General features: G+C 49.7%; 1 protein-coding gene across 1 annotated transcript in view; it reads right to left on the bottom strand.

The window, feature by feature from the left end:
- Positions 1–24,512, bottom strand: part of PWWP2B (PWWP domain containing 2B) — a 93,952-nt gene that overhangs the window by 11,059 nt on the left and 58,381 nt on the right. The window contains exon 3 of the transcript XR_008823927.1: positions 4,287–4,514. The gene's annotated coding sequence lies outside the window, so the exon portion shown is untranslated. The remainder of the gene's footprint in view (positions 1–4,286; positions 4,515–24,512) is intronic.

Below are 24,512 nucleotides of genomic sequence, written 5' to 3'. Positions count from 1 at the left end.
CAGGCACGCACACTGCGGCTTCCCAGGAGCTGCATGGCATGCCACCCCTCCCTCCCGCCGCGGGGCTCCCCGCTTCTGCGACCCCCGTCCCTGTTCCTGCTTGTCACTTGGACTCATTCAGTTCAGCTGCAGATGCAAATCTGATTATCTGTGCTTTAATGACACAGCTGCAACATAGCCAAGACCGAAAATGCCCCTCTTTGCATATACATCTAAATTTTACAAGTGAAACGCAAACCCCAAAATAGACAGCACAGGTTGTGCTCCAAATACAGAGCAGCCATTTGGGGTAAAATGTTACCTAATTTGAAAATTTCAGCCTGCAGCTGCAATTTAATTGCTTAATACCCACATCAAGCAGTTTTCTTGTGAATTATTAGCATGAAATGTATTAGGAAATTAAAATAGCTTTGGCACTTATGTTTTTGTGCTTCCTTACCTTCCTGGTATATTTTTAGAACAGGAGATGTTATTGCTCAGAATCTCATAAAAAGGATTTATAATAGTTAATAATTAGTGTATTAATGCACCAGACTGCAGCAAAATTAATACAGGCTTTGTCTGCTTGGGCTTGATTCATCACCACGCACTGAAGCGGCAAGAAAACCAGGCCCAAAAGCAGTGACTGATGTCCCGAGGAAAATGCCCTCGTGCAGGGAGAAGCCCGGGCTGGCACAGAGGAAGCCTTCGCTGCCCCGCTCCATCCCCAGCCCAGAGTGGCCAGGGGGGCCGTGGCAGGGCGGATTGCCAAGGGCGTCAGTGCCGGTGGGACTGAGGGACAAAATACTGAACAATGACAAGGTTAAACAAAAATTATTTGGACAACTTAATTCTGCTGGAGCACAGGAGAGCTTGATTCCTGTGGTGCAGCAAGGACCAGGGGAAGGGGACACGGCCTCAGTGGAGCATCACAAGTGCCCGTTGCCACAGGCTGTCTCACAGGGGCACCCAGCCTTCTCCTGCCTGCGCGTCCAGGGAATGCTCTGAGCTGTGAGTTATTACTGGTTCAGCTAGAAAAACAACTGCTGTGATTAACTGCCCTCTGCAGCCATCCCCGATGCTTAAGGCAGTGGTGAGGATGGTCCCAACTGTGCCACTCTATGACCCTCAGCTGCAGGGCTTCACCCCAACCTGGGGGCCTGGGGGCTCCTCAGATTCCTCCCTTGCTTTTGAGCAAAAGCTGAGAAGCTGTCCTGGGGTCACATCCCCAGAGATTTTCTGGTGTCTTTTTTTTTTAATTATTTATTTAAAGTGACACCCCTGAGGACAGCTCTCAGGTCCCTGGGATGGGGCTGAGCCTTGCAGAGGCATCGCTGTCCTTCCATTCTCAGAACCCTGCTTGTCTTCCCCAACACACCACATCTCCTTCGCACTCCCAGTCCTGGGCTCCAAAGTCAGCCTCAAAGCCTTGAACACTTTATTCCAAGCCTGGAGTTTCCCTGCTGACCATCCAGTGACTTACCCGATGGTGGCCCAGCCCTGATCGGGCCTGGAGCCACATGACCCACGCAGCGCCCAGCCCCAGGGGAGGTTGCACAGCGCTGCCCACACCCCATCCATCCCTGTGACACAGATGTTCCCAGGTGTGATGGTCTCCTGCCAGTAGCCGAGGCTGCAGCTGCAGCCCTGACTTGTCCCTGGGGAGTCATGGCCCAGCTGAGCAGGTGCCGGACCCCTCCAGCCCTTCCTCTGCCAGCCCCCATGCCGCTCCCCGGCTCTGCCCTGCCACACAGCCCCTGGCACACGTTGGGAAGGGGGGAATTGTTTTGGGGTGAAAGCAGAGGGCTGTCAGGCAGCTTGCTAACCCCACAGCCAGGCTGGCAGAGCCCCTCCGGCTGGGTGTTCCTCATGCTGGGCAAAAGCCAGAGGGTTTCTGGGGCTGGGGAGGGAACGCGGCATACGGGCCAGGTGCTGTGGTTTGCCTCTGCGCCTTGACCCTGCCGGTTTGTGCTCAGAACTGCTGCTGTCCTGCTACAAGGTCGTACTAAGGCTGTTCCAAAACACTTCCCACGCACAAGCACTTACCCAGAGCTCACAGCACAAGCAGATCCCAGGAGCTGCTCTAAGGATCCCAGGCTCGCTGTAGTGCGGGATTATTTGTCCTGTCTGTTCTTTTCTGCCATCCACTTCCATCTGCACTGGCACTAAAAGCATTGCAACTGGGACAGCTCTTAAACCAGAATATCTGGCATTCACATTCCCTGTTGGGAGCACTTAAATGTGTGGATTTGAGGTGCTTTATAATCACCTTGGGAGGAACCATGGCTCTCAGAATAGTACAGTTTCTGAGCACTGAGAAATTTTCAGACCATCAACCCCTTGCAGCTTGCTTCTAATGAGCTTTTGGAGCTGAACAGCATTTTACCAGCTGTTACAGGGTGCAACACAGCCCAGGCCCAGCAGAGAATGTACACCCAGCCCTCGCAGAGGAATCAAAGCTGAAACTTAAGGGACTGCTGAAGACTCCCTGTGGGAACTACAGTGCTTCAGTGGCAGCTTTATACCCGGTCTCACTCAGCCCCAGGGAACAGCAGAGCTGGGCAGGTTACCTGCAAGCTTACTGGGACCACTTCAGCAGCCAAGGGCCTGAAATGCTTCGATTTAAGCCTTCAGGACACACCAAACTAAACCTGGAGCTGATCAGCCTTCCCTGGGCTCTTGCACCATGGAAAACCCAAACCGCATAAACCCACATTTTCATACCCCATCCAGCTCCTAGTCCCAGTTTCCCAGGCTGGAAAACCTCTCATGATCAGGCTGAAAGGAAAAATGGGATATTTTCCTGCACCAGAAGCCTCTTACTGACCCAAATCAGCTCTGGGAAATCATGACAGTGATGGAGCAGCTGATGGGACTGAAGGAGTTTGTAATGTATTTCATGATAAAGGGCCTGTTTATGTATTTAGCATTTTACTATGCCAAAACACAGAGGGAGCACATTTTGATCTAGGCTTTCATCCTGAGGGCTGACCCTTCCTTCCCCTGACAAACAGTGCAGTGAATTTAGTAAGACAAGTTCTCCCTCTACAGATCTTATTGCTAGTGATGAAAATCCTCTAACAATTAGCCTCACTCGTTTGTCATAGTTACATCATTTCAGATGTCTTCAAAAGATGGATACTGGCAGAAAACGCAGTAAAGAGGAAGGGCTCCTCACACTGCTATAAAAATACAGCCTGGTATCGTTTCCTTATTCCCTTCACAGAACCTAGCGGGTAAAATACTAGCACTGATTTACCAACATTTGCTCATAAATATGGGAGTGGGTGGGTGGGGTTTTGCTTGGTTTTGGTTGGTTGGTTGGTGGATTTTTGGTTTGCTTGGGGTTTTTTTTGTTTTCTTCCCCACAACATGTCTCCATACCCTCATGAGAGCTAAAGCACCAGGACACCCACCCACAGGCAGGACACAGGCAGGTGCAACTGCCTTCTGGTGAGAATAGGATCTACCTGCTTCAAACACTAACCTGTGCTCCAGAAAGTATTTCCTGGAATCTAGGAAATATTTTATCCATTGATGGTCATTGTCAACATTGCACAGTAGAGTGGAGTCACCCCTGTACTAAGGGGAGATGGTGTTTGCTGTTTACGGGGTGGGAGCCAAGCAGGGGACATCTGGGTCCCACAGGTCACAGAGACACATAGCCTCTTGCTGGGAAACTGGCTAGGTCCTCTGATCCAGTACTTTCCAGTTCATCAGCACATTTTGGTTTTTTCTCTGATAGGAGGCATGTGCAGACAGCAGCACTTCAGCCAAAGCATTGCTGCAGCATGAGCCCCACATTGGGCAGCAAAAGCAGCACCAGCACCGACAGCTGTGGCCAGTGCAGCTGCAGCGCAGAGATGCTGGGGATGCGGCGGGGGTGCGCATCACTCCTGCCCCAGCACAGGGATAGAAGCCAGGCATCGCTAATGGGTAGGCAACAGCAGCTGGCTTCCTCCACTCTGGACTGGGCACAGGACAGCTTCAGATTGTCTTAGACCATAAACTCTATTTTAAAGCCAGCCTTCGTGCTGCTCCAACCCATGCCCTGGGGTACATTCCCCAGGTGATGGGGCCAGTCCAACAGGGCAAACGCTGCCGGTCTTGGCTGGCTGGATCAGCTCCCCCGCAGGGCAAAGCTCACCCCCTGAGACTTGGCAGTTTGGACTCTGACCTGACGAAGATGAGGCCAAGGGATCCGCCATGGAGCCGTGCTCAGCCAGCCTAGGGGACGGTCATGACTGTACATTACCACTGACGTGAGGGTGGCACAATGCCCAGGACAAGCTTTAGGGATCACTAACCTCTTCTTCAGCAGCCTGAATTTGGTAGACGGATTCTCCAGCCTTGTTTCCATCTTCAGGGTCCTGTGCTGTGCACGGCTGCACTTTGACACCTCCCAGGGTGTTCACTCTGCAAGGCAGGGAAAGCCAACAAAACAACGGACAGGGTGCAAAGGGGGTCCAGCTTATCCTCAGAAGAGCTGACACTGAGCAGTGACACTGAGAGCCGTTAAGACTGCTTTGCTGGAACTTAAGAAAATAAAAAATATTTGTTAGCTTAATTCAGTCTCCCAGTGGAAAGCCAGCAAGCTTAGAAACAAAGTAAAATATAATGATGAGTCCACAAAAGCTGCCTAGCACCTATGTCAAAGCCTGTCTATGCAGGGCCCAGTATCCTGCCTATTTGCTCTTCTATTTTTAGGAAATAGTTTCAACTTAATCAGGTAATTTTCAGAAATCAGTACAGCCATTCATATGACAGTTCAGTATGTTCATAAATAAGCCAGACAGAGGAAACTCAGTAACAACCCTTCTCCATGTCATATTAACTACAGCGGAGCTCAGAGGTTACATTTCATCCAAATCGCAGAACACATGCACACTTCATAATTTAAGTCTGAGTCTTGTTTTAAGAGGTGGCCTCAATTACTGGGACTCCCCTGAGATGCATCATTGGAAAGCCTTCACGATTCCTGAAACAGAAACATGCTGCACAAGGTCTCCCTTATAATCTTTAAACCCTTTCAAAAGGGTACTTGATTCCATGACATCCTGAAAGCAAAAGAAGATCTTCCTTGTAAGGTTTCACAGAACATGCAACTCCTACACCTTGTATTTTCAGATTTGTTATTTCTATTATTATTGTTATTTAGTTAACTCAACTGCAGATTCTCCTTTACCTAGCAGCATTGCCTTCTAGAGTTCAGTTTTGCAAAAGCATTAAGCCCCGGGTTTACAGAGCTACAGCATGAGGATTCAACAGCACTCTGAGCACTGTAGGTCTAGCATGCAGTGACAAACATTTTAAAGCAAGCAGCCATTCTCCTTTGCCCTTATGCATATAACAGCAAGTACTGCAGTAACACAGGACAAAACAGCTCAGAAACACTGGGTTCCCCAGATGGGAACAGCAGAAAGCAGACTACAAACCCTGCAGTTCAGCAGCACTGCGCTTGACATACCTAATGAAAACTAGATGTACCTAGCTCCTTGCAGAACCCCCAACCCCCACCCCCCGCCCCAAGCTGGGAGGTTTCCAAGCTGGATCAGTCACATCTCCCATAGGCGTTAGGCGTGGCAGAAGCCCAGCATCCTGCAGCTGGGCTGGGCTGAAATGAGGTCCTGGGGTGGGTGGGGGGGAGGGGGCAGGGACAGGTGGTGCTGGTTCAGGGACATTAGGGCTGATAAGGGCCCTCAGGGCCCTGACAAAGCTAACATGCTTCCAAAGTCAGACATCTGTGATAGATGGTTTTACTTCCTATTTATTTCTGAAAAACTAGTTGTTAGTGAGAGCTGTGCCTTAGTACTAACTGGAAATGTGGCTGTCCTACAAATTGTAACAGCAGAAGTTATCACAGCTGATATATGCTGGTACGGCACTAGCAGGGGGTGAGGCTGGGGGCTGCCCGCATCTCCCCAGCCTCCCTATGCCCAGGTAAGGGGCGAGAGGAGCTCTGCCAAGTCGTGTGCTGGTGGGGAGCACAGCAGGGTGGGTGCCCTGTGTGGGTGCTCTGCACAGGTGCCCTGCACAGCCTGCCCCAGCCCCGCTGCCCCCTCGCTCCCCTGCTCCACACGGCAGCGTGGGGGCTCTCGCTCTTCCTCCTTGGCAGGCGGGCAGCTGGGCTTTCCCATTTTCACAGCTCTCTTCAAAGAATTGCTCCATCTGGAAGGTGCAAGCACTGTTTTGCAAAACAGAAAGCCTGAGGGAATGGTACACCTTGGCACCTTCACAGACCTTCTGAGACAATAAATGGTATAAGCATGTGGTCCTGCAGAACATATGAAAATATTCCCATCTCACATGGAAAATGTAAAATGTAAAAGCAGCATGTTCAAAGGTCTTGATGAAATCGAATTTATGTCTTCTGGTTTTAAATATTGGATGTTTCCAAAAAGCTTATATATTTGCTTCAGAAAATACAATTCTACCCGATTCTACCCATATACCAGTGATGTAGCTTTGGCTTCTGAGGCATTATTTTCAGCAGATTTGTTGTTTCTTTTGTGCAGCATTCATTGTCCGGCCTGACAGCTGCTGGCTCCTTTTTATCAGTAATCTCTTCTTTGATTTCTGTTTGGGTTTGTTTTTTTCTAAATGTCAAAGCTTATTTCTCAAGTCCTGAGCATACACAAAAAGGCAAGTGATGTGATGAGAATGCATGCACAGCTAGGATTCCGAAAGCAACTTCAGCGTGGCCTGTGCACCCATACCTGCCAAAATAGCTGTGCGGATGCTGCTCACACTGCTGGCCTGAGCGCCCTCGGTGCTGCAGAGGAGCCGGAGGAGAAGAGCCTGGCACAGCCCCGCGCTGTCCTGCGGCTGTGGCAGTGGCTGGCAGCAGGCACGGCTGCAGCGCTTGCCCTGGGCACACGCCACCCACCTTTGGAAACATGCCTCGGAACATCAGGCGTTTGACCTGAAACTCTCAAAACATTTAAAGCAGATGCTTCCTTGATGTAAATGGTCTCAGCCTGTGTTTCCTGGGATCACATGGGAAAAAGCTTCTGAGTGTCACAGTATTGTGGGATTTTTTTGTAAGAACAGATGTTGTCATTTCTGACAAAGTCTTGATAGCCGGACTGGAAAAGAGAAGCATAAAAGATGGCCATCATCCTGCCAGGTCTCTGCATTTTGTTTTGACTCAAATATTGTGAGATGGAAAAAGAATGGAAAGTGTGGGTCAGCTCCTGTTTGAGGCACTAGAAATGAAAGAAGCCATACAAGAGCTAAAAACACAGCACAGCTACAGTAAATACTGTGCAGGTGTTTATGATGATGACATTTAACAAGGAAATCCTCTCCACTGGGCAGCAGAGGAAGCAGGCCTCCCCTGGAATAAGCAAATACAATAAATGCAGACAAAGATAATTTTGCAACAGAATGGTGGTTTCCATTCTCAAGAGCACTCATCTACCTGCTGCAGCAGCTAGAGGAAGGCTGGCAGCGCGGTGCCAACAGCATTGACTGCTGGGCTTCCCCAGAGTTGCTGTGTCACTGCATGACGAGTGTGGCTGGGCCACTGTTAACATGCAGACTAATCACTATTCTGACCACGGCACTGTCTGCTCTGTGCGTTTGGGGCTGGAGAAGTTCACTGCCTCAGAGGAGCAGCTAGGTGCCCAGACGTACTGCAGTGGCACCGCCTGTCCCCTCTTGGGCAGGCAGAGATAACAGCTATCACATGCCATCATGACACCATGTGGCATTTCCGCCAGCAGCTATACGGTGCCAGACATTGTTAGTGAAATCATCAGCTGTTATTCTTAGAAACATGCCCTCCATAAATTGCAAGGTGCGGCCAACAACTGCCGCAGCGACAGCATTGCCGGCACTGCAGCTCTGCGCTGTCCTCCTGCAGTCACCGTGCTGCCGGGCTGCCCGCTCCCTGCCCCGCACACCCCTCACAGCCATGCATTCATAAACCATCCTGGGCTGTAAAACACCGTCCTGCCCTGCTGATTCCAGGCAAGAGACCTTTCTGTTCCCAGCAGCTTTAGCGCCCAGGGAGTAAACAGCAACATAAATCAGCCCGCGGCAGAGGAAGGTGGGAGGGGGCTTCCTGCACACAGCAGCAGCGAGGGGCTGATAAGCAAGGCAGGCGAGGAGCCCACTGAAGCCTTGATCCCATCTCTGCCATGAGCCCAGGCCCACAGCTACCAGCACAAGAGCAGCCCTGAGAGCCCTGCCCAGCTCCAGGCATAAAACCAGAGCTGGCAACACACCATCTGAATGCTAAAGGTCGTTCATGAACTTGACAACACTTTAGAACAACATTGTGTTTTGTACTAGTTCTTTACCTGTGCTTTGTCAAGCTTTCAGATCCCCCATCTCAGACTTGGTGGGCAGTTATCAGCCCAAATCAGCAAGATCCACGGACGTTACTACGTGTTCCTAGTCATTACTTTACCTACTGCAACCACAGGTGCAATTCTTCTCTGTGTAAAGCGCTAGGGTAAGTGGAGTCCATTTGAATGCCATCATTATCTTCCATTTCACCACTAACAGTTTGCTAATTTTCTAGGGGAAAGTTCCTTCTTGCAGAGTTAGTTTAGCAGCTTCATATTTGACCAGAGCTACTCAGGTTGTATGTTGCAAATCATTCAATCTGCAAATGAATGGGTCATTCTACAGAGCAGTTCCGTGGGTGTATATCCTCCAGTATTTAGGAAGAAAGGCAAGTGGAAGATTTCACAACTTCCACGTGCCTTTGCTGGCTGCTGCCATCTTTTGCAGCACCGGGGGTCAGCTCACTTGCTGAGAGCACAGACTTGTGTTTGGACCCACTGCACAGGCACAGGGAGGGACCTATCCTGTGTCTCTGCCTCTCCTGTCTCTCCTTCTGTTAGATGACCTCAGTCACGACTGATCAGAGAATAATAGAATCATTTAGGTTGGAAAAGACCTTCAAGATCATCAAGCCCCACCGTTAATGATGAGCCACGTGTGAGCCCAGGCCAGTTCCCTGGCTCACTCCACCGCTGCTGAACAGAAAGGTCCTTTCAAAACTAGGCTCAGCATGCCTAAGCCCTGAACTGCTCCTGGAAAAGCCTCTCCTCCACTAACCCAGGTGCAGGGCAAGCAGGTGATTGCATCCAACTTCAGGTCATCGACCCACTCCTGTGCAGGAGGCACTGGAGGCGCTGGAGGCACTGGAGACACTGGAGGTGATGGAGGTGATAGAGGTACTGGAGCAATGGAGGCACAGAGCAAGGGCAGGTGCTGCCACAGCCAGCAGGATGCACTAATGGTGTTGTGCTGCTCCTGCTTCAGTTTCCCCTCTACAGCCACATCAGCCTGGGAAGAATTACTATTATTTTCTCCTCTGGCATGTGGTGACCTGCCTTCGGCACCGTCTAACACATGGCAAGGAATGAATTCAGCCAGCCAGAGAGAGGAATTTGCTGTGGGAATTGCTGTCATTTTGACATTTGATTTTATCCAAAATTAGGGTGAGAAGTGGAGACACTGAGTAGTTTCACAAGATTTCAGCTCAGACAACAGCTAAATGAGCTGTCCCAGCATTCTGAAATCTCAGTGTGAAACTCTAACTTGAAATTTCTCATTTCAAAATACCATTTTAGAAGCACAATTTAGGGAAAGCTGTACCCTTCTGCTGAAACAATTCCTGGGAGAAATGTTTCAACCAACTTTAATACTGAATATGTAGGAGCTTAATACGTAATAACCAATTTGCCTACGCACAAATGTGCTGTTCTGCATCTGAAGAGCAGCTATTTCTCATCTTTTTTCCATAAAGTCCTGCGTAGCAAAAGTAAATTTCAGGATAATATGGATGGATGCTATCAGAGAAACACAATCTGAAATTCAGATGAATGCTCTCAAACACTGACTGTGTTCGTTTTAATCAGCTCCTTTTGAAAAGTTAATTTGTATTGATCATGAACATCTAAAGCTGGATATTATTATCAGCCAGTGATCACAAACTATGTTGCTCTTGTTAGCAAACAGCTACTTTTCCACTTACGAATTGGTGGATTTTCACATCTTCAAGGATGAAATAATATTTGGGAATAGAGTATTCTGGTGGAATGGCTGGCTGGGAGGGATCTGCCTGTCCAAGAGGGTTTGGGTGCCTGCAGTGACCCCCTTGTGCAGGGGCGGGTGCCATGCCTGAGCTATTCAGCAAAGGGCTCGGGCACAGGTGCCCTTCATGACATTTTAACAAGTTGTTTATTCCAAGTGTTGATACTTTTCTTCCAGAATTGCAGGGCAATGTGTTTGCCCCTAAGGCCACAGCATTTCACAGACCTGAGCAGCCAGCTCGGCAGGAGGCTGGGACATGTCCCACGCCAGAGCCAGGGCTCTGCTCTGGCCGTGCTCTCTCCCACCAGCTCAAACTCAGATAAACTTTTCTGTGGTTTCCGGCTGAAGTTTTTTACTTGTTTTTCCTTCCCCTTGACTGCTGCTCCTGTCTACCCTGCATGCCTCTTGGCTTGCTTTCATAGCGAGTGCCAAATGTGGCATTTACTAGTGCTTTACATTACTGGCTTTTTTTAAAGCTAACACAGCAAGGAAGCCAATAACCTCCTCACACAGGCTTTTCTACCATTTTATAAAAATCGGTGACAAAACTCTGCCTTAGGATCTTCTCCAGGTCAGCCAGAGGATGCCCAGCAGATAACACAACCCTGAAGAGGAGAGTGGTGGAAATGCCCAGAGCCCACCAGGGCAGGCAGTCTGTGGCTGTGTGGCTGGGTGATGCTGATGGTGGGGCATGGGGCCGGGGGGGCCATAGGGGCTGGCCCCTGCCCCAGCGGGGGACCACTGCTGCTACAGGCGCCCACACCCCCAGCAGCACCCACCGCTGCCGCTGCTCTTGGGCAAGCAGGGGCCTGGCTCTCCCCACCCGACCGGTTTGCAACCGGCACGGCAAGTTGTTAAACATCTTCCTCCAAATGAGCTCATCTGGCATCCCTTGGATAAACAGTATTAAATGTGTTTGATGTTTCTTTTCTCAAATACTCTATTATTTGCTGGCTTTATGCTCAAACCCAGAAGAAACAAGAAAATTGGAGCAAAAAAGTGCCCAGACAAACCAATCTCCACAATTTGCACCATGTTCATAGCAATGATCAGAGCCCATTGCCTTCAGCTATGTCTGTAGGATGTATCTCGGGGATGGGGTAGCTTTTGCCAGACCCCGATCCATGAGCACATTGCTGGAACGGAATCACTTTTCCTGAGCAGAAGTGCTGTCCTTCCAGCCCTGAACTTGCAGCAAGGTCCAGTTCTGGAAGACAGCAGGATGGAGGAGGCAGAAAGCCACCTCTGACAGCCTTGTGGCTGCGTCAGGCCAGTGGCTGCCCTGGCCTTGGCAGCCTAGAGATGGTGCGGCCGCCCAGGTGAGGGATTCGGGCTGCAGGCACAGCCTGTGCCGCTGCCCTGCCTTTGTGAGGGCCACCAGCGATGTTTTACATCTGCCAGAACCAGGCATGGGGCAAAGCTTCCCCTGCAGCGCTCTGTATGATGGGCTCCGTTGCGCAGCGAAAGCAAAGCCGTCCTACTGCGGCTAGGTGTGATGGTGTCAGTAAAGTAATACAGACATCTTAGATCTGGCCTAGACACACTGGGGACGGAGCTGTTGAACACTTTTCCCTTCTCATTTTGTGAATTTTCTTTTTTTTGAAGTCAAGTGTGACAACACTGTTAACAACCATTCCATGGTCTTCAACAGAAAGCCTTTACGTTACACTATTTTGCTTCCTGGCTCTACGTCAGATAAGGCGACATCATTTCTAGACAAATAAAAGACAAACTGTCTTCTGCTTGCTTGAAAAGCACCCGCAAGTTTAAACTTCTTCAAACCACAGGCAGCCACTTCCCTGCAAAGCTCCTTGGCAGGCAGCGCATCCCCCTGACAGCTGCCGTTGCAGGGGTCATCAGCTCAGCCAGGTACTGTGAGCATTGGCACTGCAGCCACGGCCATCAGGTGGTGGGGAGCAGAGGGGTCCCAGGGACAGCCCTGGCTGGGGGAGGACACTCATCTGCAGTGCTGCTCTCCCAGAGACAGGCCACGTTTGCCATTCCCATAGCTCACAGTCACTAGAGGGGAGAGGTTACACAGGATGCTGCCCATATGCACGTACCTGCATGTGACTTTCCAAAGGAAAAAGGCAAAGCTTTGCTCAGGACTCACTCTGGCTCTTCCTCAGAAGACAGAGGGACCCTTGGGATTTGTGAGTGAGTGGGAAACATCACAGGACCATCCACTGCAGGCAAGGGATCTGCAAAACTCGGGCCTTCAGAGACTGACGCCGTGGGCTGTGCTGTGGGCAGGGGGATGCAGGGGCAGGCATCCTGGGGCAGCAGGAGCTGTGAGCACCTGGGAGTTTGCTGAAACCCTCTGGAGAGCACGGATGCAAATTCCCTGGCAGGGAAACAACTCTGAGAGCCTTCCTACTGGCGTGGGAAACCTCACAGAGGGGCTCTGTTCCTTGCTGGAGATACAAGTCAAACAGAGATGAAAGTCCTAAGGAGACAACTTTGATGCAGCAAGAGGCTCTGCTGGCAACTCGAGCGGAGCGAGGAAACAGTGCACCCATGTCCAGGCCCTGCTGCGTGCCCCGCCACCCTGAGGAGCACCTGCTCTTGCCTGTGAGCGCTGCATTTCAGGACTTTTTCTGCTCTGAGTGGTCATCCTTCCAAAGAAACTGAACCTTTGCAAAAGGACTAGTGCCTTTGCTGTGGCATTGTCTCAGGCTGACGCCGGGCTCGTGAAGGTCAGCCAGGGACAAGAAGGGGACCACCATGCCCAGCTCTGCAGAGGGGAGGACACAAGTGTCCCTGAGGGAAACTGCTACAAGGTGCCTTTGGGGACGCCTGCATGGCCCTGGGAGGTTGGAGCATTGCCTGCACTGCGGTGAGCACCTCACTCCTCGTCACACCTCAGTCCCAGTTTTTCCAGCTGGGCCGCCAGCAGGCAGAGCAGCCCACGTGGAGGGGCAGCGGCAGGTGCAGGGAAGGTGGGGCGCTTACCGCGAGGGTGGGCACAGCCTTGATGCTCAGCAAAGGCTGACATCTGCTGCACTTCAACTAGGCTGGCGCTGTCCTGAGTGTGTCACCCATGGGGTGACCGGAGGCTCCCCAGGCACAGGAATGGGGCAACTTCAAACACCTGCATATGCATAACTCATGGAGACAGACATATCCAAACACTGCCCTGAAACAGGACTCTTCTGAGGATAAACGTGTCCCATATCCTACAAGCACTCAGATTTTCATGATTTGTGCACCAAAAGCTGTTGCAAAAATAAGCGGAATGGTGTAGTAAGGTCAATAGCAGCAGCAGCAGCTTCAAAGCAGAATTAACAAGGATATAATTATTTTACATTTTAAGCATGAAATCTTTAATATCTATTTCTTGCTTTTTTTGCTCCATTAAATGGTACATTTCCACCCTGTCAGGCAGGCTCCTGCAGTTGAGGTTAAGCCAGATGGAGCTGGAGCTCAGCATCCATTGCTGGGGGAGCAGAAGGGCACCAACACTGCCCCGATGCTGTCCCCAGCCCCTGGCAGCCTGAGGGTGGCTGCAGGACCCAGGCAGCTCCCCCCAGGGAATGATGCTGGGAGGTAATTATCCAAAATTCTCCCTTTGTTTTTAAGGAAGCTGAACACAGTCTATGCAGCAAAACATGCCCCGGTTCAAAGCATCTGGCAGCTCATGATGCAGACATCAGCCTCAGTGTCAGACCGCAGCACCTTGAATTAAAAAAGGCTCCATGCAGGGAGAGACAGACAGCTACCTGTACTAAATGGCATTTTATCGCTGTAGACAGAGCAACAGAGGGAAGGAGGGAAGACACGGAAAATGTCACTGAATGCAAGAAATTTCTGCATAATACTCTGCTTTATCTTGCCATTTATTATGTTGCTACATAGGTAAAAGGCAGTGTTTCCCTGCAGTTTTTTGTTCTTTGGGTCAGAAATCATCTGTGCAGTCTACCCGCGTACAATGGCTAGCAAACAGGAATCAAAGCTATTATGCTGTACGACTATACTACTAATAAGGAGATTCCCACAGGCCATTAGATATACAGTAGGATGAGAACATAACCCACCTAGAAGCACAGTGCTACAAGAATACTCAGGCTCCATGTAAGAAATCACAACCAGCCAGCGAAAAACAGGGCCCAGCTGCCTGAACCCTCTTTTTTTCTTTGCCAGTCACCAGATAAACTGGAAGCAGCAGACAGCGAGGGGAGCTTCTGCCTGGAGGTGGCTCGATGGAGCTCTGGCCCACAGCCACTGCCACGATGGGCAGGGATGTGTCCAGATCCCCAAAATGGGCGGACGCTGCTGATATGCCTTCAACGTACCCTCCTGAATGGACTTCTGGCAAGAGATTTTTGAAAGATTCATGAACTGCCATACATTAAAAAAATGCACCCTGAGCTGGTAGCTATCCTCGCCTTGTTCAGCTGTTTCACTGTGCTTTTCACACAAAAAAAAAAAAAAAAAAAAAAAAGCAGCCATTTTTTAAATTTCACATTAAATCAGTAGGAAATACTGGTCCATACAGTCCAAGGTTCACTGCTTTCAGGTGACTGCTTATAAATATTCATTAGAGAATTAAAGAGCTATTAACAAGGGTAACTGTTGAGGAGCATTTATTAACTGTCTTCCACAAGAAATTAAATTTGCATTTTTCAGTGTGGAAATCCACTTTGTGAAATGGCACCTTGCATGACAATAAAACGTGAGATAAAACCTGATGTGAAGGCAAGAAACACCTATTTCTGACACAAAGAAGAGGACACTTTGGATTGGGCAGCCGAAAAGAACACTTTTTGCAACCCTGAGTCACTCCATCCTGCCCCCGATTCCTGGCCCCAGCACCCTGACCCACCTCTCCCCACACCGCAGCAGCACAGAAACTCGTCCCTTTTCAGTAACTGTGATTCATCCTGATTTGCATACCATGGTCACTGCCTCCACATTTCCTCTAATTAATTCCCCAGAAAGAGACTTTACCCTGCAGTGCTGTAAAATTAGGTTTGGTTCGTATTTTTCATAGCATGAGGCTCACATCCCCCATCAGGACTGGGGTGCCATGGCATGTACCCCACGGTGGCTGCCTCCATGGCCCAGCCCCATTGCAGGTGATGGCGAAGGGGATCTGGCATTTTACCTACACATACATAGCTTTGCACTTAGGGGCTCTGCATTTGCTCTCCAGTTGCACACAGGGGCTTTTATTACCATCTTACACGCGGACCTAGCAGGCACGATCACATAAGCAATACCCACCGGTCCCTTGAGTCATCTATAGGGGAGGGGTACGGGCTTCATGGATTTTATCTAAGAAAACCGGACAAGGCAGGGTCTCAGAGGGGAGCAGGAGGAAAATGATCATTTTGGGGCCAGCGAAAGCAAATTAACACAGCACGCTCTGCCACTGAGGGCTGCGCGCCAGCCACTGCAATAAAGGCCCCCTGCGTGTCAATTCATGCGTGCAGCGGCCGTACCACACCGTCAAGACAGACAGCCCTGCTGTGAAGCCAGTAATTTTCCTACAACTGCAGCAAATGGAAATGCATAAGGGAATCCCAGGGGAGGGTCTATTACGTAAAGCAATTATTCCTCAGCCTGAAAGGCAAGACAGTAATTGCATCCCCTAATGTCACTCCTAAAGCATAATTCAATAATTAATATTTGTTCTTCGGCATTGGTAAAATAATGGCATCTGAAAACAGGGAACCCGGAGCAGCCCCAGGTTCCCCTCGGCTGAGATCATGCATTATACAGGAGTTCTCTTGCAGCAGATGAGTAGCTACTGGATTTTGGCCTGGGATTCCCAGATCCCTGCAGATCCAGGGGTCCACAAAATGCCACCAGAAAAAGCAGGCCTGTTCTCAGCAGCCTGGGACTCACTTGACTCTGAGGGGGAACTTCTAGGGAGCTGCAGAAGGAAAGAAATAATAAACACCAACACAAGAGGTGGTGCATTTGCTTTAAGGGTTAATTGATGCTGTAGACTATTGATTTGGGAAAGGGAGAGAAACGGGGTCAGTGCAGAAGTCCCCACTAGTGATTTCTCTTTCCTGGCTCTGAACTGTTGCGGTAGGCCATTGCTGGAAGAAGAAAAGATCCACTGAGCAATGCCTGACTACTAGAAGTCCTGCAGAAAACTGAAGTCCCATTCTGCTGCCATCAAATTAGCCATAAGTTATTTCCTCAAGTCTTTGAATAGGTCTGTTTAAAACTGCAAACTAACCACAGCCAGAAACTCTCATGTTTCTCTGTAAAACCACAGCAAGCTATATATGTATGAATATATATATATATGCACATACACACACACATACACCCCTTTTTTTAAAAAAATAATGTCACTACTATTGTGCAGTATGTGCTCTGTTGGCGTTTTACAAAATGTTCTTCATGCACAAGGTGTGGACTGATGGAAAGGCAGTGGCCCCAGGTGTTACTTTCCATCTCAGACCATCATTCAGCCACACTGCATCCCCTCCTGGCCAGCTCACCGCTCACCAGCACCGGGATGGAGAGAGCCCCCGGCATGCCTGGCACCTGCAGAGCACCCCAGGGCAGCCTCGCTGCAGGGAGAGGGCGAGGCTTCCTGGACAAATCCCCTCCAGCAGCGGGACTGGTCCCTTCCCTGCTTGCGATGCCCACAGAGGCACCGCTCATCCTGCTCCGGGCATGGCTGTGCAGGGTAAGGACTGGTGGTGGGGATCTCATGTCCAGGTGTGACGGCATCCAGTGACTATCTGCTGCTCCACACCGGCGCTGAGCACACATAAACAGCCATGCACTGGGGCCCTGGAAATACGCGAATATAGGTATTCCTCCTTCTCAAAGACGAGTGACAATACACACATCTTGGTTAAAATGATGTCTCTATTTATTCAGCTTTTTCAAAGATAAGTGTCAAGCCTACATGCTTTCAGGGCAAACCTGCCAATGGATGAGTAAGTCAAAACCCTTAGAACAAAGGCCAATAGCAAACAGGATGCCGAGCGTTTGTCTGAAGTCATGCAAGTTATGAAACATTTTCTGACTTTCAGGAATGATTCATCATTTTTACATTTTTGGCACAGATCTTTTTAGTTAGTCACTGGCATGGTTTCAGCAATAGATTAACCTCTCAGAGCCTTCGGCTCTCATTTCTAACTCCAGACTTTGAAACTCCATCCTTGAATTACACATATGACCTACGGAGCTCCCTTTTTTTTCCTTCTCTCTGAAGATGTTGATCTTTGCCTGGTTTTAGCTAGCAGAAAAACCTGAGACTTGGGGTGACTTTCTCATCTGTCCCAAGGCACTGTTGGTGGCCCTTGCTGGGATGCTGCTGGGATGCTCTGGCAGGGCAGAGACGAGGCTGCTGCTGCTGGACGTTGCACGTTTCCTCTAGGTATTGCACTTGCCCATCTTTTTACTGCATTTAAGATCACTGCTAAATGCAAATGTAAATCCTGGGATTAAATTAAATCAGAAAAAAAGATAACATTCGGAGTGAGCTTGATCGAATATAAACTTTTAAGGAAATATGCATCAAAGATGTTGAAACTAAAGGGTAAGCATTCTGCAAACGTACATCACAGTTCCCTCAGCCAGCAGCAGGGACACCAGAGGAATCAAGGAAGACCTCGGTGCTCACCAATCCCTAGCAGCATTTGAGCAGGTGGCCCCAGTGCTCGGGAATGCTGGCCACCATTCCCGATGCCCACTGGTCCTAGCTGCATTTTAAGGGTTAATTTCAGATCATGACATTTCACTAAGCCCGGTGTTTGTTACTTTGTTGTTCAGAAATGTGACACTGCCCTTAGGATTCCCTGTGCTTTACAGAAAGTTGTGACATTCAGAGTGATTTAATCTGTTCTTTGGCTACACAGGGAGCAATGCCAAAGGTAATCCACACTTTGAAGCAGAGGGTGTGTGAGAAAACCTCCTTGTCTGAGAGCAGAAATCTGGCAAATCTGAAGGTATAAATTAAATTATTTAAGAAAAACTCAAGGTGTCGCTGGACCATGTGAGTCAGAGATTCATCCCAGACCAGACATCAAGATCCAAATTAGAGTAATGAATTTAAAATACAACATTGGCAGGTGAAGGTATCTGTGGGGCTGTTACCCTGTGGCCATGATGCTACTGTACAGGACCAAATGCCCTTGCAGGTGAGCACAGGCAGCCCAAGGTACAGGCAGAAGGCAACAGACGTCAAAAGACCTCTTCAAGGAGGAAACCCAGCCAGCTCACAGGTGGCAATGCTTGATTCAATCCTGCATGACATGCAGCAGAGAAGAACAATTTGATGAGTATTTTATTCCTAACTATTTAAACAAAAGAACTCATACTCTGCTTCTAATTAGGTTTTGTTATTAAGCTATCACCTGATGTGGAAAGACAGAGTCATATAAAGTTGTCCTAGAATGGAAAATCTGAGAGCTGAGAACTTTCACATGGGGCTTCAGTGAATGGCCACCATCTGGGGGTGAGTGGCACCCCCAGCCCTGGCCCTTGTACGAGGGTCTGTGCCCACAGGGTCCAGTGATACTTGCTTTCTACCTTCTCTTCTCTTCTCTCTTCTTCTACAACATCAGCCACATCCTGGGGCGAGGGACGGTCCTGCAGGGCAGATGGGGCTGTCCCCTGGGGCGGCCGTGAGACTCTGTGTCTCCAGAGCATCTCACCCCACCTCTGCCAGAGACCTGGCCAGCATGATGCCATGAACAGCGAGGTGCAAGTTTTAGGGATGTTTTTCTGGTGAGACGAGCCCTGACACACAGACAAGCAGCACTTCTCGCAGCGTTGCTTTTTCCCAGGGAGCTCCGGCCAGCGCTGCAACCTATAAAGCTGCTGAAGCTCAGGTGTCCCACAGCAGTTTGCTCCTCGCTTTTCAGGGGAGGGATGGGGGTCCCTGCTGGGGGGGGGCGGGTCTGATCACCCCTGCCAATGCAAGCCAAGCAAGCCTACCTGCTCACGGATGACACCCCTTGGCCCCAAGCCCCAGAGTAATCACTATGGCGGCATCGTCCCTCCCAGCTTCCCTGCCCCGAGCTGCCCCACATGTGGCCAAGTTGGTGACAAAAGGTCTTGTAAAAGCCTCAGATTTGGGAAGGGCTCTCCCCAGTTTCCCACTGGGCCCCTTGGAAGCTCCACCATGTCCCTGCCACCATCACCCTGCTCTCAGAAGTGCGGCAGTGAACAACCTCCCCGTAGATGCCATCTGTCAGCAGCAGCCCGAGAGCGCACCACAGGGCACTTGCACAGCACCAGGCATTTTGGCAAGGCCAGAAGCAGAAACTCTCGGATAAATCCGGTTCTGCCTTCACCACCGTGTCTCTGCCAGCTGGGAGCGAAGCATCCTGAGCCCCCGAGCCTGGGTGAAGGCAGCAAGCAGGCAGCAGCCCCCAGCACTGCGCCGTCACCGTCCACCATCCAGTTGCTCAAAACTCAGTAATCAAAGGGGCCTTGTTTCGGGGATGGAGGGGGTGGTTGGGTTTGCTTTTGATAGGAATTAATATCCAGTCCTCCCTTGGCTTTTTCCTTAAAGTAATAATATATGGCATCACCCCAAAAGCATATAAAGAACAAACAGACAGTGTAAAGGCAAGGCAATCCATCTACAATGAAAAACCAGACGTTATGGAGAATGCTGGGTGGGTTTCAAACCAGCGTTAGGGAAAAATCCTTGCTCTTTCAGCTTATAGCTCACTCAGAATTAGCTTCTACAAGTTATACACAATTTATGTCACAAAAATCTGTAATGCCCCTTCTAGGCCACTCACCCAAGCTGCTCATTGGTACTACAGGTATGGTGTGTACACACGCTGGTGGTCTGCAGCTCAGAGGCTTTCTGACCGCAATTTCTAATTTGTGCAAAGGCTTGTAGCAGAGGGCAACGACTCAATGCACATATGCTGGATTAAGCTTGTCAACCTGAAAATTCATTCAGGAAACACTTCCTTAGTTTTTCTAAAACTTGCTACGTTTAAAAGTCTTTGTTCCCCCTCATACATTTTGTGCCTGTATGTCAATAAATACTAATAGCCTTTATTTGTGAAAAATTTACACAAAGCCTCTAGTCTAACCATTTTTTTTGGCTGTATTATTTTTTTTTCCCCAGGGAAAAACAAAAAAAAGTAATTTTTGTCTGTAAATGAAAGCAGGAATGGAAAGCTTTTCCCAGTGACTAATGGTAAGTATGCTTGACACTGCATGTTAAATGAAACGTACAGGAATATGTAAGCTCTTTGGTTTTCTCCTTCATCCTGCTGCTACAATTTGCAGTAGTTTTTGACTTCCAGAGCAGCAGCAGCAGCCAGGTGCCAGCAGCGAAGCAGTTAAGCTACTGGCAGTGCTGGGACACACATGCCAAGCAAATGCATTTCTATTTTCACAAGAGAGAAGGTAATGCAAATACACGAATACTGTTTACACAATAGAGAAGGGAGGGGAATATCTCCATTATCAACTAGTAATTTTTCCAGACAAAGAAGTCTTTTCTTTTACTTCTTAGCGCAGTAATCCTCTTAGGCACCAACCGTATATAATTGACACTTCTCAATTATACACCTACAGAAGCACAAAGTTATTTCTTGTTTAGCTAGTTTTCAAGCCCGTGTGCCAGCTTTCCACATTTTCCATTACTCCACACCTTACGTACTGCTAATGCCTCTGATAGGAAATTACACACACTCTAATTACGGCACGCAGGGCCTGTCTGCACAGCTCCCCCCGCCCTGCCCGGCTGCATAAGCAGAAGAGCATCAGCAAAAATTCCTCTGCGTTATTCAGGCATGACCTCCCTGTTCAGAAATCAGCTTTAGTCTCCCCTGATCTGTGATTTTCCATTTCCTCCCCGGGCAGGTCTTGCACAATGACCCCGCGACAGCGGCTTTCGTGCCACCCAGGTCCATCCAGGCACTCAGAGGCAAATGCAGACAGCCCTTGGAGTGGAGCTCCTCTCCGGCTGCCCTGCATGAGAGGAGGGTTTTGAAAATTCAAAAATGGTTTTGAATTTTGCACTGCTGAATCGCTGGTGACCAGCACCATCCCTAAACCCGTGTGCCTGGCACACAGCGAGCCCAGTGGCTGATGGGCCGGCAGAGGCTCCCACCCTGCGGAGCCGCTTCGGGGAGTGCAGCTGAGGGAGGCTGCATGGCAAGATGCTGCCCCACAGCCCTGCATCACCCCACTGAAGGAACCAGGTGTTGTGTCACCCTGACAAAGAGCAAGTGCTACTTAAGAAACAAACAAAAGGTTCTTACCTTTTGGCAACAGTGGCGGTTCTGCCCCTGCCCTCCATGTGTACCTGGGAGCTCACCCAGCACCCAGCCCGAGCACCAGCAGCTTCCCCAGACATCTGTGTGGCTCCCACTCTGCCCAGAGGGATACTGATGGCCTTGGCGGCCCTGGACTAACTGGATTTGATGATCTCAAAGGTCTTTTCCAACCTAAATGTTTCTATGATTCTGTATTATTATATCCAGATGTGCTGTGCTTTTTCCAGTTTTTCGGGGGCACATTCATACACCAAAAGTGGGAAACAAGCAAATGCAAAGGTATAAGCCCTTTTGCTCTCTGCTAAGAGAAGTGTGCATCAGGGAGGGAGGAAAGTGGGGAGCCTCACCACACCTTTTGATCAGCTGCTGTTCATGATGCTGGTCTTGGCCATTTCCCCACAGCCCCTGATGAACGGCCACCCCGCAGGGCTCCTGGGCAGTGTTAAGCAAGGTCTCCAGAGTGGCCTGGAGTCCCAGGTTATACACAGCACTGCAGAAGGCAGCTTCTCCCTTCTCCAGCTGAGAAAAAAGGGATGACAGAGTCAGCACCCGCTATTGCCTACTGACCTGCTGGCTCAGGCAAGGCGTGCGGGCCCAGGCCGCACTCGCTGGGACAGCACAGGCGGCGGGAGCTCTGGGGACACAGGGTGCTGCAGCAGGACGGCTGTCCCTGCACCAGCCCAGCCTGCCCAGCACGGCACGGCTCGGCCTGGCCTGAGTACATGGGTGCCTTCACACCGGACATGCTCCACTCGGCAGCTCCTGGCTGCGCACAGGGCCAGCACTGCTCAAGTGCGGGGCTGCTGCTAGGAAAATGTGTGCTGAGAGGGTAAAAATCCATTTTTTGGGTGTATGTATGTTACTGGTGGTTTAAATAAATAAATAAAGTTAAGTGCAACTGAACTCGGAGATAAACCCAATAAATGTTCTGTGCCCTGTGAGTGGGCTGGAGATGAGCGCAGTCACAACTGGTAAAAGCCACTGAAACAGCTTATTCACCCCCTTCCCCAGTCCTATACACAGAGCTGAACTCTGCTTTCATCAGAGGATTTATACACACTCCTTCTATCATCAGTAGAAATCAAGGGACTCGTTAATTTTAAAGGTACTGAGCTGCACTGTGTGCAACAGACCCGTGCTGGCTTAAGAAGCCCAGGGTTTATTTTTAGGCCCATTTATACATCTCTCACTTTAATCTCTCCTTGTTTAATCTGTTTTTGCACTCTCTTCTGACATAGAGATAGGCAAAAAAATAATCAGGTTTAAAAACCCAACCCCCAAACCCTGACACCGCCTGTTATTGACCACAGCAAGAGCAAATGCAGACGCGGAGGAAACTATTTATAGCTCAGATAAACAAGGCAGAGGTTTTGCTTAATGAAAGGAAATGGAAAAATAGTGCTCAGACTTAGACCTTGAACACATTGCCCTTGCCTGGGCTCAGAAGGCTGGTGGGTTCCTGCTGTCCCTGCCAGCCCACGGGGACAGGGAGGGGGATGCAGGTGCTACAGCCACTGCTGGGCACAGGCTGGGCTCTTGGCTGTTGAGGGTGTTTCTGGTTTCACACAAATGCTGAGTGGGGATTTTGTTTCTGCCCCAAGAGATGGGTGGGAGAAGGGAAGGCGGTCCTGCCCCAGAGGATTGCTGCTGTGCCTCACAGGGGCAGATGTGCTTTAATTTGCCTGTGGCAGGGGCTGGAGGGAGGGTGCTTGGGGCACCGCTTGGCCAGACTAGCGGGAACAAAGGGTTTTATTCAGAAAATAAAACATGCAGAGCACAGCTCCGTGTCACATTAACTTTGACCAACCCTAAATGTATTAAGTAGAACTAATCCAGCTGAGTTTTCCAGGGAGGAGGAATACACAGCAAATACATCTTAACTAGGGGTTTCCCTCTACACCTCTGCCCTCATTTCTGGCAAGGGTGTCGTATTTTTTACTGTACCCCCAGTTTTGCCTTGAAAAGGCCCAGCTGGGGCCAGTTGCCATGGCAGAGTGAGGTCTGCCAAGTGAGGGGCCGTGGGGAGGGCAGCCCTAGGCAGTCCCAGGCAGCCCCATGGCACAGCATGGCATGGCATGGCATAATGCAGCATGGCACAGGATGGCATGGTGCAACACAGCACAGCATGGTGAAGTGCAGCATGGCATAGCAAGTTGCATCACGACAGGGCATGGCATGGCACGGCATGGCATGGCATCGCATGGTGCAGCACAGCATGACATGGCATGGCATGGCACAGCATGGCATGGCACGGCACAGCATGGATCCACCCTGGGAGCAGCTTCTGTGCCGGCAGTCTGAGGGCAGTGAGTGGTGGGGACCAGCCGTGGGGATGGCGGGAGGCCCTGTGCCTGTCCTGCAGCCAAGGTAGCACTGTGTGATGCTCTCCAGGCTTCCCAAGACACTGCCATTAGCATCCTTGATCGCTCAGTTCGCTCTGCCCTTCAGGGGCTCCGGGCAGGGAATGCAGCCCTAGCTGAAAATAAGCCAGCTGCGTTCCCATTCTCTTATCCTGCTTGAAGCCAGTGTGAATCAAATCAGAGGGTTAATCCCTGAATTTCAGGCCCAGGGAACAGGGCTGTGCTAATTCTTTCCTGTATATTTGCTAACTTGATTTTTCTTTTCCCGAGACATCAAAGCTGAACCTCCAGAGGAGAACTTCCTAATCAGCAAAGAGAAAAGGAAATCACTTATTTAGTGGGAAGGATGTAGACATACCAAAGGGAAACATTTCCATATTCTTTTTATAGCTATGAAAAACAACTTTAAAGAGTGGGTCCCCTAAAACCTATTTTTATTGCAAAGAAATGGAGCTTTGGGACCCTTCTGTGTAGTCATCTTGTTCTCTGTACCTATAACAAGAACGTCAATGAGATGAGGTGGACTGGAACATCTTTTCCTTGTTCAAAATACTTTACATTATTGATTGGAGGAGGAGGAAGCAAGCCAGGAAGAAATGAAGTGCTCACAAATTGCACAAAGTCAACCCTCAGATTTAACCTCCTGCGCACTGAGTCAGTCCTGCACTTTCTGCATGGCCTGCAAACATTTTGGGGACTCCCTAACTCTACAGACATCCAAGTTTAGACCCCCCAGATGCCATCATTGTACGCAAAAGCCAGCCTGCAGTACACAGCAGAGTGTTGGCCAGATGAGTCTCCAGTGGAAATTGCAGCTTAATTACACAACAAATGTTTTTAAAAGTGTATATAGCAGATCTATATAAGACTATTCCCCTGATAACAAACATCTGCCTCTTGC

The sequence above is a fragment of the Falco biarmicus genome, chromosome 9 (genome assembly GCF_023638135.1).
Source record: "Falco biarmicus isolate bFalBia1 chromosome 9, bFalBia1.pri, whole genome shotgun sequence".
Lineage (NCBI taxonomy): Eukaryota > Metazoa > Chordata > Aves > Falconiformes > Falconidae > Falco > Falco biarmicus.
Note: the sequence above shows the minus strand (reverse complement) of the source record. Positions and strands in the feature narration are given on the sequence as shown.